A 17,674-nucleotide genomic window follows, 5' to 3' on the forward strand; every position below is an offset into this window, starting at 1 on the left:
AACCGTGTAAGGTTGCCTACGTATCCTTTTTAAAAGAATCAGGTCTAACGTAGTTCATACATCTGACCTAACTATTTTGTTTTCATCTTTCGTTCTTTTTCTTTGTCTCTTTTTTTCTTTTCTTTTTTTTTGGTTTTCAAAACAAGTTGCCCTAGCTTTTATTTTCTGGGGGCATGGACCTTTGACTGTTCTTTTTTTTTTTTTTTTTTTTTTTTTACTTTTTTCACTTGAACTTTCTAAGAGTTGCCCGAGTTTGTACTCTTGGGGCATGAACTTTTCTTTTCATTTTTGTTTTATATTTTATTTTTTTTGGACTTTTGACTCTAAACTTGATTCCAAAAGAGGGTGGTCAAAGAAAATAACACATGCTCAAAAGGGGTAACAAAGTGTATAAAGTGTTTGGGTAGCAGAAAAAGGGCCTCCAAGCCTTGAGAATGCCAATCATGTTAGCCCTTCACAAACACGACATTGATGGACATGTTGCTTTCTGGGTCTTTTTCAGTGTAAAGCTGTATGAGCAATACTTTCCTCGCAGTGAATGACTCTTGTCAATTTGGGTGACTTTTTCTTGGATTTTGCCTTGATGTAGAAGATGCATTTTGCCACTAACTGATCCATTTCAAGTTATCTGGAATATACATTCTTTTGAAAAACACTTTATATCTCTTAGTGCTAAACATACTTCAACCCGTCCAATCATCCTTAAGCCCGATCTTCTCAAATGATTCAAAAGGTAGAGATCCTTAACTTTCATGGGCATGACTGCTTTGGTTCAATGTAAACTTGGCTCATGCTTATTTTTCAAATGTTGCATGTCTTTATTCATCTTAAAAAGTGTCTCTTTCTCACTTATCTAATTCGAGACTAAATCAGTTTTCTAAGATCTGGCCAAAATTTCTGCATGCATGTCATGTCACTAGAACTAGGGTGAAGAACTATGCATAAAATGGACACAATATGACTGACTGCATTTTATTGAATAAAGGATAGCAGGGTACGATAACACAAAAAGAAGAAGAAAAAATGACAAAATAAGCTACCATAGCTAAAAGAGGAGTGACTTTTCAGTTACTAAGCGACATCTTAGTCACAAATTTGCATATCAGTAATACTACGGTATTCAACCCTTATATTCCTTCTGATTCAGCACTCAAATTTTGGCTTTTTGATAAAAATATTCCCAATATTGACTGTCGGATCTCAGGACTGACGACATGGGAAATTTCAAAGCAACTAATTTACTAAAGGACTTGGAAGAATTCTCATGTCTCCTCATCATCAAATCATCCCGAGCAGGCCATGTCCTATTGCTTAAATTTGGTAAAGTCAACCCCACATTTGCCTCGATTTTTGATTTTCACCGCCAACTTGCCGACTTGCCTTTCGTGACCTCGGATCAACAACAGTGGTATTTGCTCCATTGGTTGAGAATATGCTTTTATTTCCGAGGGATCTTGGATTATTTTTATAACTCGCCATTGCAAACCAACAAACCGACCACCTTTAACTAGCTTTTATTTCAAAACAACAAGCATGTTAGAATAAACACTCTCTTTCTTTTTCTTTTTTTTTTCTTTTTTCTCTTTTTTTTCTTTTCCTTTCTCTTTTTTTTGTTTTTTTTCAAACCATTCGATCGAACCTAATGTGGGTTGCCTACGTATCGTGTGGGAACATTAATCAGATCTTGCATAGTTCGGAAAGATCAGAGCTATATCTTGTTAAGACATTAACTGAAAAAGTTATGTTAAACCTTTTAATGTTAGAAAGATACATTAGTGCACCAATTGCACTAAGATATGGTATTTCGGGACCAAGAAGCTCTTCATTATTTTCATGAGGTCATGGATGTGCTTTATCCATATATAATCACTTTAAATTCATTTTAGTGTATGCTAATTGATGGACAAAAATTCCATCTTTCATATACTCAATTTGTAGACCAAGACAAATTTTTGTCAAGATCTTTCATTTCAAATTCTTTCTTTAAATATTCTACTGCTTTAAAAAGCTCCCTAGGAGTTCCAATGATATTTAAATAATCAACATATACGGTGATTATAACAAATTTAGATCCAGATCTTTTTATAAAGACACAAGGACAAATTGAATCATTCTTGTACACTTCTTTCAACAGGTACTCACTCAGGCGATTATACCACATGCGCCCTGATTATTTCAATCCGTATGAGGATTTTTAAAGCTTTATTTAATAAATTTCTTGGAAACCTTAATATGCTTCAGAACAATTTAAATCCTTCAATGATTTCCATTATACGCATATCATATTTTTCTTGTATTGCCAGATTAAAACCTGAAATGGCGACATACACCACAGGAGAACATGTCTCTATATAATCAATGCGAGGATATTTATAATTTTCTTGTGACACAAGTCATCTTTATGTTTATCAACTTGACCTTTTTTCGCACAAGAACACATTTATACCTCCACTGGCTTTATACTTTCAGGTGTTGGGACTATCCGTCCAACTTCATATTTTTCAGGTGAAATCAATTTTCATTGCGTATTTTTCATTTGGCCAATCATTTATCTGTCCAAATTTCATGACAGATTTGAGCTCAAGATCCTCGTCAATATTAATAATATTGAGCGCTACATTATATTAATAATATCGTCAACGATCATTTTATATCGATTCTACTATTACCCAATAAAGACATAAATTATTGAGATCTCTTTATCTTATTATTTTCAGGTACCTGAGCCTCTCCCATAAGGTCTTATGAAGTATTATGTCGTGGTGCTCTTCTAGAGCACTTGTCTCCTTATTATGACCATCTTGAACATTTGCTCCTCTCCTTCTTCAAGAAATTTTATCTTTGGAACCGATTAGTCTATTATGCTTCATGCATGCCATAGACTCTATTCATTATGAACTTTATTTTATTTGAAGCATTAGCAGCTAAATATGACATTTAGCTTTGGGTCAGCAAATACACCTGGCAATATTTTGCAAACGAATTATCACTTGAACTTAAAGTTCACATTTTCTCGTACGAGGATCTAGATGCACACATAGTAATTCATTACATGCATTACTTTTTCAGCTGCCGATTTTCTCCCCCTATTGTTGGGATCACCAACACATATCCCTAGCCTTATTTGAGGATCCATCTTTGTGCATTGTGGTGGAACAATTAAATCATATAGCACATTCATATTTGTAGATGAAAATTATTTGGTTCCTGACCCTGAACCGATTGTGATAGGGAGAACTTATCATAACTTGGCTAGATGCGTACAAGTGCTGTTGTATATTAAATAATACATCACATACCAAATTTTATTTTGGCAATTCTGTTCTCATAACCAATGGTTTAGATATAATTGGAGACATACAATTTCTGCTAAACCAACTTGGATTTAAACCAGTATTATCAAGATAAATTATCATAATTTATATTCTGGAACTGTGCTCTAATAATTTTAGCAATCAATCTTGCAAAAGCCAAATTGCAAGTTGATAACAAATGCACATGTGACCATATAATAGATGCATCTATTAAAATTATATAATAGTAAACGGTCCACATGGAAGGTGACTGAGTGTCACGGCTCGAAATTTTCCACCGACGGGACCGTGATGGCGCCTAACATTTCACTTGCTAGGCAAGCCAACCTTAGAAAAATCGTTAAACCAATTCCTTATTTACATTCAGTAAATAACAATAATTAACTAAGATGAAATATAATAAGTGCGGAATATCATAAAACTGTATTAACTGCTACCACCCGGATCTGAAGTCACAATTCACGAGCATTCTAAAATTTACTACAAGTAATAGTCTGAAAGAAATACAACTGTCTTAATGAAAGAAAACAGTAGGACATAAAAGATAGACGGGGACTTCAAGGTCTGCGAATGCCGACAGATCTACCTTGATTCTCCGGACAGCGGACCAGTAGCAAATCTTGATCAACCTGAGCCGGTATCAAAATCTGCACAGAAAGTGCAGAGTGCAGCATCAGTACAACCGACCCCATGTACTGGTAAGTGCCGAGCCTTACCTTGGCAAAGTAGTGATGAGGCTAGGACAAGACACCCACATATAACCTGAACAATATAATCATGCTAGTGGCAACAACAGTAAATAAAGCAATAACGCAAAAATAATGGGAAGAGGACATACAGTGGGGGAATACAACATATAGTGTGAGAATAATGAAAAGACACAATTAAACAGAAAATCCTTGAACGAATTGAGCAATTAAAACAGCAAAGGAAAATTGCACGGCATCACCCTTCGTGCTTTTACTCTCAACCTCACCAAATAAATAAATAGAACGGCACGACATCACCCTTCATTCTTATACTCTCAACCTCACCAAATAAATAAATAGAACGGCACGACATCACCCTTCGTGCTTTTACTCTCAACCTCACCAAATAAATAAATAGAACGGCACGGCATCACCCTTCGTGCTTTTCACTCTTCCTCACAATGTAATTAATGCATGCAAGACATCACCCTTCGTGCTTTACACTCTTCCTCACAATATCAATAATGCATGCATGGCATCACCCTTCGTGCTTTACACTCTTCCTCAAAATATAAATAATGCACGCACGGCATCACCCTTCGTGCTTTACACTCCTCCTCACCAATCACAAAGTCAATAACAACGGATAGATAAGAATATCACAAATAAACCCGTATTTTACCCATAGTCATAAGCACAATGTAATCTCAACCTTGAATCAATATTCAAAAGTTACCAAATCTCAGTGAAACCAGATATGAGTCACCCATCATTTCAAATAACCCGATAAGCATGGATAGTAGAATTTAAGGCTACAAAATAGACTAGAATAGAATTTCACTCGCATGCTATGATTCGACAACGACACATAGATGCTCGTCACCTCACCTATACATCGTATTTAACAACTAAACACGTAGCAAATGAACACATAATACCTATTCCCTCAAGACAAAGTTAGACACGACACTTACCTCGCTCCTAAGGCCGCCTAATTCTCAATCACAACTTTCCCTTTGGAATTCACCTCCGAACCACTCGTATCTATTCCAAAATGACTCAATAATATCAAATATTTTTAAAGGAATCAATTATATTTCATAAATTAAATTTCCCAAATTTTCCTCCAAAGAGTCGAAAAATCGACCCCGGGCTCGCTTGGTCAAAACCCGAGGTTCAGACCAAAATCCTTTTACCCATTCACCCCCGAGCCCGAATATGTAATTAGTTTTGGAATCCGACCTCAAATTGAGGTCAAAATCCCCAAATTCCCTAGTTTCTACCCTAACCTCTAATTCTACCATAAAACTTCTAGATTTTAGGTTGAAAATTCAAGAAATGTAAGGGTAATTGAAAGAAAATGGTTTAGAATCACTTACTAATAATTTGGAGAAGAAATGGCTATTGAAAAATCGCCTCTCACCGTTTGGTTTTGGGAGAAAATGAATATTTGGTTAAAATCCCGTTTTTGGATTCTGTTTAGTGCTGGGCGATAGTGTTCATCGCGTTCGCGAGAGTACTGTCACGTTCGCGAAGGGTACTGGCTGCCAAGCCTACACGTTCGTGAGACCCAGCTCGCGTTCGCGATGGTTACTCCCCCCCGGCCTTCGCGTTCGCGAGGCATTGCTCGCGTTCGCGATGAAGGAACGGCTGACTCCCTCTCCCCAATGCCTTACACTATGCGTCCAAGAAGGGTAACACCCCCATCACTTTGCGTTCGCGACCAAGCTTTCGCGTTCGCGAAGAAGAAATCTTTAGCTGCCCAGTTTACTCTTCGCGTTCGCGAGAGTACCTTCGCGAACGCGAAGAAGGACATGCCAGAACACCTGCTGCAGCAAAATACCAGATTTTCAAAGTCCAAAACATCCCGTGGCCTATCCGAAACTCACCCGAGCCCTCAGGGCTCCAAACCAAACATGCACACAAGTCTAAAAACATCATATGAACTTGCTCATTAAATTGCCAAAATAACACCTAGAACTACGAATTTAGCACCAAATCAAATGAAATTCTCAAGAACACTTTAAAATTTCTATTTTCTCAACTGGACGTCTGAATATCATAATGAACCTGTACCGGGCTCCGAAACCAGAATACGGACCCGGCACTAACAATGCCAAACATCAATCAATTCTTAAAAATAATTGATTTTCAGACTTTTAAATTTCATCAAAAATTCATAACTTGAGCTAGGGACCTCCGAATTCGATTCCGGGTATACGCCCAGGTCCCATAATTCGATATGGACCCACCGGGACCGTCAAAATACGGATCCAGGCTTGTTTACCAAAAATATTGACCGAAGTCAACTAAAATCAACTTTTAAGGCATAAATTCTTATTTTCATCAATTTTCAACATAAAAGCTTTCCGGAAACCTGCCCGGACTGCGCACACAAATCGAGGAGGGTAAAAATAAGATTTTTAAGGCTTAAGAACGCAGATTCGAGTTCTAAAACATAAGATGACCTTTTGGTTCATCACATTCTTCACCTCTAAAACAACTCTTCGTCCTCGAACGGACATAGAAAAGTACCTGGGCTGGCAAAAAGGTGGGGATATCTACTCCGCATATCAGACTCGGACTCCCAAGTAGCTGCCTTAATAGGCTGACCTCTCCACTGCACTCGAACTGAAGGGTAACTCTTTGATCTCAACTGGCAAACTTGCCGGGCTAGAATTGCCGTCGGCTCCTCCTCGTAAGTCAAATCCTTGTCCAATTGGACAGAGTTGAAATCTAACACATGGGACGGATCGCCGTGATACTTTCGAAGTATGGACACATGAAATACCGGATGAACAGCTACTAAACTAGGTGGCAACGCAAGCCTGTATGCCACCTCTCCCACTCTCTCCAGAATATCAAAAGGTCCGATATATCTAGGGCTCAACTTGCCCTTCTTTCCGAACCTCATTACACCTTTCATGGGTGATACCCGAAGTAACACTCTCTCTATGACCATGAATGCAACATCACGAACTCTACGATTGGCATAACTCTTCTGCCTGGACTGAGCTGTGCGAAGTTGATCCTGAATAATCTTGACCTTATCCAAGGCATCCTGTACTAAGTTTATTCCCAACAACCGAGCCTCTCCCAGCTCGAACCACCCAACTGGCGACAAAAACCGCCTACTATATAATGCCTCATAGGGAGCCATCTGAATGCTTGACTGGTAGTTGTTGTTTTAGGCGAACTCAGCAAGGGGCAAGAACTGATCCCACGATCCTCCGAAGTCTATAACACAAGCACAGAGCATATCCTCCAAGATCTGAATAGTACGCTCGGACTGCACGTCCGTTTGAGGATGAAATATTGTGCTCAACTCAACCCGCGTACCCAAATCACGCTGAACTGCCCTCCAAAAGTGCGAGGTAAACTGCGCACCTCAATCAGAAATGATAGACACGGGCACACCGTGAAGATAGACGATCTCACGAATGTAAATCTCTGCCAACCGCTCTGAGGAATAGGTAACTGTCATAGGAATGAAATGCTTTGACTTAGTCAGCCTGTCCACAATGACCCAAACTGCATTGAACTTCCTCTGAGTCTATGGGAGTCCAACAACAAAATCCATAGTGATACGCTCCCACTTCCACCTAGGAATTTCTAACCTCTAAAGTAAACCACCAGGTCTCTGATGCTCACACTTTACCTGCTGGCAATTTCGGCACCGAGCTGCATAGGCAACTATGTCCTTCTTCATTCTCCTCCATCAATAATGCTTCCTCAAGTCCTGATACATCTTGGCGGCGCCCGGATGAATAGAATACCGGGAACTGTGGGACTCTTCAAGGATCAACTCACGAAGTCCATCCACATTAGGCACACAAATACGACCCTGCATCCTCAAAACTCTGTCATCTCCAACAGTTACCTGCTTGGCACCACCGTGCCGCACTGTGTCTCTAAGGATAGGTAAATGCGGATCGTCATCCTGCCGATCTCTGATGCGCTCAAACAAAGAAGACTGAGCGACTGTACAAGCTAGAACACAGCTGGGCTCAGAAAAATCTAACCTCACGAACTGGTTGGCCAAGGCATAAACATCCAATGCAAGTGGTCTCTCACCAACTGGAATATATGTAAGGCTACCCATACTGACTGACTTTCTACTCAAAGCGTCGGCCACCACGTTGGCCTTCCCAGGATGATACAATATGGTGATATCATAGTCTTTCAATAGCTCCAGCCACCTCCTCTGCCTCAAATTGAGTTCCTTCTGCTTGAACAAATACTACAAGCTCCGATGATCAGTGAATACCTCAGATGGCACGCCGTAAAGATAGTGCCTCCAAATCTTCAGCGCGTGAACAATGGCTGCCAGTTCTAGATCATGAACAGTGTAATTCTTCTCATGAACCTTCAACTGCCACGAATCATATGTAATAACCTTGCCACCCTGCATCAATACCGCACTCAAACCAATACGGGATGCGTCACAGTATAGTGTATAAGATCCTAAACCTGTGGGTAACACCAATATCGGTGCTGTAGTCAAAGCAGTCTTGAGCTTTTGAAAGCTCACTTCACACTCGTCTGACCATCTGAACGGGACACCCTTTCTGGGTCAATCTGGTCAACGGGGCTGCTATGGACGAAAATCCCTCCACAAATCGACGGTAATAGCCCACCAAACCCAGGAAACTATGGATCTCTGTAGCTGATGTGGGTCTAGGCCAGTTCTGGACTACCTCAATCTTCTTAGGATCCACCTGAATACCCTCTGCTGATACAACGTGACCCAAGAAAGCAACTGAACTCAACCAAAACTCGCATTTTGAGAACTTAGCATATAACTGGCTATCTTTCAGAGTCTGAAGAACGATCCAAAGGTGCTGCTCATGCTCCTCTCGACTTTGGGAGTAGATCAAGATATCATCAATAAATACAACCACAAAGGAATCCAAGTAGGGTTTGAACACCCGGTTCATCAAATCCATGAATGATGTTGGGGCATTTGTCAGCCCAAATGACATCACTAGAAACTCATAATGCCCATACCGAGTCCGAAAAGCTGTCTTAGGAACATCGAATGCCCTAATCCTCAACTGATGGTAGCCAGATCTCAAATCAATCTTTGAAAACACCTTGGCACCCTGAAGCTGATCAAATAAATCATCAATCCTCGGCAATGGATACTTGTTCTTGATGGTGAATTTGTTCAACTGTCGATAATATATACACATCCTCATCGATCCATCTTTCTTCTTCACAAACAACACAGGTGCACCCCAGGGCAAGACACTAGGTCTAATGAACCCCTTATCAAGCAAATCTTGCAATTGCTCCTTCAATTCTTTCAACTCTGGCGGGGCCATGCGATATGGCAGAATGGAAATAGGCTGAGTTCCCGAAGCCAATTCAATGCAGAAATCAATATCCCTGTCGGGTGGCATCCCCGACAGGTCTGCAGGAAACACCTCTGGAAACTCACGAACAACCGGCACCGATTCTATGGAAGGAACCTCCGCACTAGAATCGCGGACATAAGCCAAATAAGCTAGACACCCCTTCTCTACCATATGCCGAACCTTCACATAAGAGATAACCCTGCTGGCAGAATGGCCAAGATTCCCTCTCCACTCTAATCGAGGCAACCCCTGCAAGGCTAAGGTCACTGTCTTGGCGTGATAATCTAATATAGCATGATAAGGTGACAGCCAATCCATACCTAGTATGACATCAAAATCAACCATGTCGAGAAGTAAAAGATCTACACGAGTCTCAAGAGTCCCAATGGTGACCACCCACGAACGATAAACACGATCTACAACAATAGCATCTTCCACTAGTGTGGAAACATACACAGGAGCACTCAAAGAATCACGGGGCACAACCAAATAGGAAGAAAAATAGGATGACACATAGGAGTAAGTAGATCCCGGATCAAATAGAACTGAAGCATCTCTACTGCAAACTGAAACAGTACTTGTGATAACAGCGTCATATGACTCAGCCTCAAGCCTGGATGGGAAAGCATAACACCGGGGTTGGGCCCTACCACCCTGAACTACGTCCCTAAGACGGCCTCTAGCTGGCTGGTCTCCACCTCTAATGGCCTGACCTCTACCTCTAACAGTATGGCCTCTACCCCTGGCTGCCTGACCCCTGCCTCTGGCTGGCTGAGCAGGTGGTGCAGCAACTAGTGCCGGAACCATGGCATGAGAACTCTGATGTTGTGAGTTGCTCGTTGCCCGAGGGTAAAATCTAGTAATGTGTCTCGGATCACCACAAGTATAACATAACTTTGACTGTTGTGACTGCTGACCCTGAAACTGACCCTGCCGACCTGAATAACCACCCTGATGACTCTGGAGTGGAGGTGCACTAATAGGAGCTGGTGGTGCACCGTAGGCTAGCTGGTTGGAATAATGCATCTGAGGGCCACGACCACCTGAGGCACCATGGGATGCATGGAGAGCTGAATGAAACGGCATGGGAGGATGACCTCTACCTAAAGTACTCCTGCCTCTAGGTGAGGCACCGCTGAACTCACCGGAATGACAAGGTCTCTTGTCAGACCCCTGACCTCCCTGAGTAAGAACCAGTTCGACTCGTCTGGCGACATTAGCAGCCGCCTGAAAAGAAATCTCACTCCCAGTCTCCTTAGCCATCTGCATTCTGATAGGCTGAGCAAGTCCATCAATAAACCTCCTCACCCTTTCTCTCTCTCGGTGAGAAGCAGAAGAATAGCATGACGGGCCAAATCCACAAAACGGGTATCATACTGTAACAGTCATACTGCCCTATTGGAGATGCTCGAACTGACAGCGACGCTCCTCTCTCAATATGATAGGCAGAATCTTCTCTATGAAGAGCTGAGAGAACTGGTCCCAAGTTAGAGCAGGCGACCCAGCTGGTCTGGTCAACAAGTAATCTCTCCACCATTTCTTGGCGGAACCAGTCATCTGAAATGCAGCAAAATCGACCCCATTGGACTCCACTATACCCATGTTCCATAGAACCTCGTGACAGCTATCAACATACTCCTGGGGATCCTCTAAAAGAGCACCACTGAAGTGAACAGGAAAGAGCTCGATAAACCTGTCCAATCTCCATAAAGCCTCTGAAGACATAGCTGGCCCATCTCCGACCTGTTCTGCAATAACCGGCTGAACTAATCCGACTGGCTGAGCTGCTGGAGCCTGATACTGGGGAGCTATCTGCTCCAGAGCGGGAATGGTGGGAGTCTGGGATCTTCCTCCAGCCTGAGAGACTGATAGTGCCATGGGAAATGCGCTAGTCTGGGCCACACTCTCCATAAGGCCCACCAAACAGTCCAAAGCGTCCTGAAGTACTAGGGTAGCAATGAACCCCTCCAGAACCTGAGCTGGTCCAGCAGGAACAGTCTGGGATGGAACCTCCTCGTCAAGCTCTATCTGAGGCTCCACTGCTGGGGCAGCTGCTCGGGCTCTAGGCTGAGCCCTGCCCCTGCCTCGGCCTCTGGCACGGCCTCGGCCTCAACCTCTGCCCCGCGTAGGAGCTGCCTCTGGAGGCTCTAGCTGCTGCTCAGCTGAGGAAGCGGTACGTGTTCTTGCCATCTGCGAGAGAATAAGAGTAGAAGAGTTCAATCAGTATTGAGAAAGCAAATTCACATGACAGAGAATAATAGAAGTGAAACTTGTTCCTAAAATTCATAGCCTCTGGAAGATAAGCACAGACGTCTCCGTGCCGATCCTCCAGATTCTACTAAGCTTGCTCGTGAATCGTGAGACCTAAGCAACCTAGGGCTCTGATACCAACTATCACGACCCAAAATTTCCCACCGACGGGACCGTGATGGCGCCTAACATTTCACTTGCTAGGCAAGCCAACTTTAGAAAAATCGTTAAACTAATTCCTTATTTCCATTCAATAAATAACAATAATTAACTAAGATGAAATATAATAAGTGCGGAATATCATAAAATTGTATTAACTACTACCACCCGGATCTGTTGTCAAAATTCACGAGCATTCTAGAATTTACTACAAGTAATAGTCTGAAATAAATACAACTGTCTGAATGAAAGAAAACAGTAGTACATAAAAGATAGACGGGGACTTCAAGGTCTGCGAACGCCGACAGATCTACCTTGATTCTCCGGACAGCGAACCAGTAGCAAATCTCGATCAACCTGAGCCGATATCAAAATCTGCACAGAAAGTGTAGAGTGCAGCATCAGTACAACCGACCCCATGTACTGGTAAGTGCCGAGCCTTACCTTGGCGAAGTAGTGACGAGGCTAGGACAAGACACCCACATATAACCTAAACAGTATAATCATGCTAGTGGCAACAACAGTAAATAAAGCAATAACGCATAAATAATGGGAAGAGGACATACAGTGGGGGAATACAACATAAAGTGTGAGAATAATGAAAAGACAGAATTAAATAGAAAATTCTTGAACGAATTGAGCAATTAAAACAGCAAAGGAAAACTGCACGGCATCATCCTTCATGCTTTTACTCTCAACCTCACCAAATAAATAAATAGAACGGCACGACATCACCCTTCGTGCTTTTACTCTCAACCTCACCAAATAAATAAATAGAATGGCACGGCATCACCCTTCGTGCTTTTACTCTCAACCTCACCAAATAAATAAATAGAACGACACGGCATCACCCTTCGTGCATTAAACCTCTCATCACAATGTAAATAATGCATGCACGACATCACCCTTCGTGCTTTACACTATTCCCCACAATATAAATAATGCATGCACAACATCACCATTCGTGCTTTACACTCTTCCTCACAATATAAATAATGCATGTACGGCATCACCCTTCGTGTTTTACACTCCTCCTCACCAATAACAAAATCAATAACGACGGATAGATAAGAGTATTACAAAGAAACCAGTATTTTACCCATAATCATTAGCACAATGTAATCTCAACCTTGAATCAATATTCGAAAGTTACCAAATCTCAGTGAAACCAGATATGAGTCACCCATCATTTCAAATAACCCGATAAGCATGGATAGTAGAATTTAAGGCTACAAAATAGACAAGAATAGAATTTCACTCGCATGCTATGACTCGACAATGATGCATAGATGCTCGTCACCTCAACTATACATCGTATTTAACAACTAAACACGTAGCAAATGAACACATAATACATATTCCCTCAAGACAAAGTTAGACATGACACTTACCCCGCTCTGAAGGCCACTTAATTCTCAATCACAACTTTTTCTTTGGAATTCACCTCAGAACCACTCGTATCTATTCCAAAATGACTCAATAATATCAAATATTGCTAAAGGAATCAATTATTTTTCATAAATTAAATTTCCCAAATTTTCCTCCAAAAAGTCAAAAAATCGACCCCGAGCCCGCTTGGTCAAAACCAGAGGTTCAGAATAAAATTCTTTTATCCATTCACCCCGAGCCCGAATATGTAATTAGTTTTGGAATCCGACCTCAAATTGAGGTCTAAATCCCCAAATTCCCGAAATCCCTAGTTTCTACCCTAACCCTTAATTCTACCATAAAAACTCTAGATTTTACGTTGAAAATTCAAGAAATGTAATGGGTAATTGAAAGAAAATGGTTTAGAATCACTTACCAACAATTTGGGGAAGAAATGGCTCTTGAAAAATTGCCTCTCACCGTTTGGTTTTTGGAGAAAATGAATTTTTGGCTAAAATCCCGTTTTTGGATTCTGTTAAGTGTTGGGCGACAGAGTTCATCGCGTTCGCGAGAGCACTGTCGCGTTCGCAAAGGGTACTGACTGCCAAGCCTACGCGTTCACGAGACCCAGCTCGCGTTCGCGATGGTTACTCCCCCTGGCCTTCGCGTTCGCGAGGCATTGCTCACGTTCGCGATGAAGGAACGACTGACTGCCCTCCCCAATGCCTAACACTACGCGTCTGCAATGGGCTTGTCGTGTTCGCGAAGGGTAACACCCCCATCACTTCGCGTTCGCAACCAAGCCTTCGTGTTCGCGAAGAAGAAATCTTTAGCTGCCCAGTTTACTCTTCGCGTTCGCGAGAGTACCTTCGCGAATACGAAGAAGGACATGCCAGAACACCTGCTGTAGCAAAATACCAGATTTCCAAAGTCCCAAACATCCTGTGGCCTATCCGAAACTCACTCGAGCCCTCAGGGCTCCAAACCAAATATGCACACAAGTCTAAAAACATCATACGAACCTGCTCGCGCGATTAAATCACCAAAATAATACCTAGAACTACGAATTTAGCACCAAATCAAATAAAATTCTCAAGAACACTTTAAAATTTCTATTTTCTCAACTGGACGTCTGAATCACGTCAAATCAACTCCGTTTCTCACCAAATTTCACAGACAAGTCTTAAATATCATAATGAACCTGTACCGGGCTCCGGAACCAGAATACGGACCCGGCACTAACAACGCCAAACATCAATCAATTCTTAAAAACAATTAATTTTCATCAAAAATTCATAACTTGAGCTAAGGACCTCCGAATTCGATTTCGGGCATACGCCCAAGTCCTATAATTTGATACGGACCCACCGGGATCGTCAAAACATGGATCCGGGCCCATTTACCAAAAATATTAACCGAAATCAACTAAAATTAACTTTTAAGGCATAAATTCTTAATTTCATCAATTTTCAACATAAAAGCTTTCAGAAAAACCTGTTCGGACTGCGCACACAAATCGAGGAGGGTAAAAATGAAATTTTTAAAGCTTAAGAGCACAGATTCGAGTTCTAAAATGTAAGATGACCTTTTGGGTCATCACACTGAGCCCATATATTTATCACCTTTTATCGTTCCATAAATCATGGGACTAAATCCCAACCTTAACTGGTATATCATGAGAATAAGCAGCAAAAGAGAATTCTTGAAGAATCTTATATTTCTTCAATATATGCCAATGTAATTCTCAATTAATGTTTTGCATCATAATTGAACCGAGATGGTCAACCGGTCATGCAAACTAATATTCATTTCAGTAAACCTCTAGTTTACTTGTGGCTTGCTATTGCATCATCATACTTATACTTGTTTAGTACAAATAGAAGAAAAGTCAGGTAACCTTTCATATTTACCCGGTATGATTATAGTAATATAAAGATATTCAATCTTCTTTTCATTTATAGTCTCAATATGCCATCCACTTTGGCTAATATATTTGTAAATCAAAATGTTTCTTTTGAGATTTACTACAATATTAAAGTCATGAACAATTTCATTCATCCGGGTAGTAACAAATTAGTTCTTTCAGAGCTCTTAACTACTTTTGTACTATAAGATTTTTTGTCACACCATCCATATAATGAATGTCTCCGTCACAAAGAGAATCATATCAAATAATTGTCATGTTCAAAATCATCATAAGTAAAATAATTTCTTGCTTTAATTTTGCTTTTAATAACTTTCATAAGGCTTGACAAAATATTTTGCATATCACATGTATGCGACCAATGATATATTCATGTAACTACACAATAATATTCATTATCTTTCTTTGTCTCAAACCTCCCTTAGAGGTGAGTTGTAGTATTTATTCAACCATGCACAAGTACATTATTATGTATAATCTTTATCACATATATATTTTCACATTCACTTTCAAGAATGAGTATGCATTCTCAATGTTTATCACAAGTCACATTCTCTTCAAAGAATAGAGTATAATCATACAATGTGCTTTATTTTTTTTCATACCAATTTGATGGTAAACATTGTCTTGTTCTCCCTTTTTATAATTATCATAGTGATAACTATTATTATTTTGGCCTTTCGCATGCCCACATTCATTGGTCAACCACTTGTCTCTATTTAGACTTATCATGCACTGCTATCACATTCACTTCAAGAGTGGAGCAAATCAAGTGGGACAAGCTTCATGCTTTTTCATGAAAAATACATTATTTTTATTTAGTTATTATTATTATTATCAATATAGTGCATTAGGACTCAAACCCAATGCTTTACCTATATAAATTCATGCTAGGCCATAATGCGTTGGAACTTGAATCCAACGTCTTTTCATTAACATAGTGTGTTGGGACTTGAACCCATCGTCTTACCTTCAATCTTTGGCATAATAGGCCAAAATTCACTAGGATTCGCACTCGAGCCTTTAAAATATTATTACTTCATAATTATAGGCATAAGTAAATTAACTTTCAAGTAGACATATATAACTATTTCAATCTTGAAAGAGTTCCTCTGCAACAAAAATGCTAGTTATGTTTTTTAAATAATACATTCACTTTTATATTTTAATAAATTAATTAGGGGAAAGGTGCAGATAACCTATAACCACTTATATTTCAAAGACTATAAGAACTTCACCAAAAAAATCCAATACGGAGGAATGAGCCTTATGTTTCCAGCAAAAATATTTAAGGCTTAATGCATAACAATGACTATTATAAATTATAACTATAATGAGTTTATATTGATTGTATATTCGAATGCCAAATTTGCAAGGTACTGTAAAATCGCCTGCATATTTGATAATTTTGCTTTCAATGAAATACATCATGTGATGGTAAAAATATTATTACTAAATTACCTTAATAATTATCTATCATAATATGTAAACGGTCAGAACATATATATACGTTGAAATATTATCTTTGTCCTATAAGAGATATAGCAAATAAAGACATACCTTTCCAATTCTTTATTTCATTGGATACAATTGAAAAAAATATTTTAACTAAACACTGTACATAAAGTTAATGCAAAGATATGAAAGTATGAATGAGTTTAGATGGATGTAAAACTTATCTTTGTATTATCATCCAAGACATTTTTTATTGTACTTGATCTCATTGTCTGCTTATAATTTACATAGTCTTGACATATAAGATCATGAAATAAGCAATTCGTGCTGATAACGTGTTATAAAATAAAAGCAATTTAGTAAAATATGAAAAAAATATGTTGTTATGAAATAAAAGCACTTTAGTAAAACATGAACAAGAAATGGAGATAGAGAGAAGGAAGAGATATTCTTCTTCAATTGTGTGTATTTTCCTATCTATTACAAGGCCTTTATATAAGCATGAAAAGTGAAGAAAAATATGTCATTGAATATGTCATTAAGCATAGAAATATGTCACTGAATATGTCATTAAGCATTTCAGAAGATCATGGAGGAAGAGTAGACATCCACCATAATTTAATTTTTCTTATAACACTCCCTCTTGGATGTCCATAGATAACGTGCTTTCGAAAATGGTCTAAGAATATCCCTCGTTATATTATTGGGTTATCTATACCCTTGCAATCATACTTTGGGTTCAAATATACTCCTCATTTAAACGGAGGGACACGTGTTATCGTCTTATTGGCCAATTTTAAATATCTCCTAATTAATTAAAAATACACATTATCCATACCCGGAAAATAATTTTATAAAGCATTTTTTTTTTGTAAAAAAACTGGAAAAAATTGATTTTTGTTTTTACTAAAAACTGAAAAAACTGAAAATATTTTTTTTCCAGTTTGTACAAAAAAACTTCTTTAAAAAAACTGAAAAAAACTTTCTAAAACAATGTTTTTGTAAAAATTGAAAATCAATTTTCTAAAGCAATTAAAAACGGGAAAAAACTGCTTTTGTTTTTTTTACTAAAAACTGAAAAAATCAAAAATATTTTTTTCCAGTTTTTAGAAAAACGTTGCTTTAAAAAAAACTGAAAAATAATTTCTAAAGCAATAT

The sequence above is a fragment of the Nicotiana tabacum genome, chromosome 17, assembly GCF_000715075.1.
Source record: "Nicotiana tabacum cultivar K326 chromosome 17, ASM71507v2, whole genome shotgun sequence".
NCBI lineage: Eukaryota > Viridiplantae > Streptophyta > Magnoliopsida > Solanales > Solanaceae > Nicotiana > Nicotiana tabacum.